The 1684-nt window shown below is 61.2% G+C and overlaps 1 protein-coding gene across 1 annotated transcript in view; it reads left to right on the top strand.

The window, feature by feature from the left end:
* The first annotated feature begins 1104 nt into the window (after nucleotides 1-1104).
* MVB12B (multivesicular body subunit 12B) overlaps nucleotides 1105-1684 on the top strand; it is a 135911-nt gene continuing 135331 nt past the window's right edge. Inside the window, exon 1 of the mRNA XM_015426063.1 lies at nucleotides 1105-1151. The gene's annotated coding sequence lies outside the window, so the exon portion shown is untranslated. The remainder of the gene's footprint in view (nucleotides 1152-1684) is intronic.

The raw sequence follows: 1684 nt of genomic DNA, 5'->3' as shown, positions 1-1684 counted from the left end.
CAGGCAGCCTTTCAAGTACCCTGACATAGTTAACCTATGGGACTCACTATCACGAGGTGTGCTAGTAAGTCATCAACTTACAGCCCAAGTCTATGAATGATTAATCAGAAGAAAGTCCTACTGAGTTCAAGATAATTTATTGTGAGTACATATATGGTTGCAGCTCTAGGGAATATTATGTAATATTAGGTAAATACAGGGAGAAGTTTATCCAAGGCGGCTGTTATGATAACTACACAGAACCTCCAGGTTCAGAGGCAGTATATCTCTAAATGCCAGACGCTTATGCCCAGCTTCTGAACTCCCAGAGGCATCTAGCTGGTCACGGCTGGAAACAGAATACTAGGCTAAATGAACCCCGGCAAGCTTATTGACTCAGCAGCAAGTCCCACTGAATGCACTGAGTCCTGCTCCCGTTGGATTGCAGCCTGCGGCGAATCCAGCACAGGCAAGTCTTCCTTGTTCGGAAGTTATGTGCCGCCGCTTGCAAGCCGACACTCTCTCAAGTCCACGTGCCCAGGAATCCAGACGGAGGCTCCACTAGCTGCTTCCCTGCATCGCCAGGTACGATCCTGGAGCCCTTTCGGTTGAGGACTGAGCTACGTGCACCCCATAGCATAGGAAGGAGGTGAGAGAGCGCCTTGGCGGGCACCCACCCATTGCTTCCGCGGCTTGTCTCTCCCACCCATGCGGCAGGGGTTCCCTGGTACAGGTCGAGACGGGTCGGCCCCCTGTGCGCAGAGGCCAGGACTCCTGCCCCCACCCACCACCCTCCGTTTCACGCATGGGGAAGAGGCAGCACATGCGTGCGCCTAGGGCGCAAAGGCAAGGCGTCCAAGGGCCCAATGCGCCATGGCGCGCCGAGTCCATATGGGGGGGTCCCTGTAGCAGTCCCCGCTTTCGGGCCGGCTGCTGGTGGTGGGGAGCTGGCTGGCGGGTGAGCGGCAGTGCGGGCTCCGGGAGGCAGGGGGCTCTGTGCTTGCGCCGCGGCGACGGCGTCTCCTCGTCGGAGCGCCTCGGAGGCGGCGTCAGGCAGGCTCGACTCGGCCGCGTTTCCTCCGCCCTCGCCCATGGCCCCCGCCGCTGGCCTAGGCTCCTGACGGCTCCGTCGCTGGGTGCACCGGGCCGGGGGCCTCGATCTGGCGCGCCTGGTAAGGATCGCCGCCGTCGCCTCTTCCTTCTCCTCCTCCTCCTCTTCCTGCGGACCCCACAAAGTCATCTCTCTCCCCGCCCGCTTGCTCGCTGCTGCCTCTCCGCTTCTCCTCCTCCTGCTGCCTCCGCTCCGCTCCCCGCCCTGCCGGGCAATGAGAAGCTGCTTCTGCCTGAAACGGGGGAGCCGTGATCAGCCGCCGCCAGCGCCCCGGGCAACAGTTAAGTGTCTCCCCGGGAGCCTCGGGCCAGGCCTGGCTGTAGCCCCGTCCCGGGCTGGGCCCCGCTACCCCTCTCTTCCCCCCTCTCCTTGGCCCTGGTGCCTTTTCCGTGGCTGCCCCCCACTCCAGTTCTCCTTAAGCTTTGATTTTCCCCCTTGGGTGGCTTTTTGGGGGAAGGGGGGGGCTTACTCATAACAAAACTGCTTCTCCTCCTTTCCACCTAGCCAAAACAATGCGAGGCTCGGTTCTCTCCCCCCTGTTTGGCTGGGGGAGATGTTGGGGGGGGGGGGGCCGTGGTTATTTTGGGGCACGGC

This window comes from Gekko japonicus, unplaced genomic scaffold (assembly GCF_001447785.1).
Source record: "Gekko japonicus isolate JY-2015 unplaced genomic scaffold, Gekko_japonicus_V1.1 scaffold22, whole genome shotgun sequence".
In the NCBI taxonomy this organism is placed as follows: Eukaryota; Metazoa; Chordata; class Lepidosauria; order Squamata; family Gekkonidae; genus Gekko; species Gekko japonicus.
Note: the sequence above shows the minus strand (reverse complement) of the source record. Positions and strands in the feature narration are given on the sequence as shown.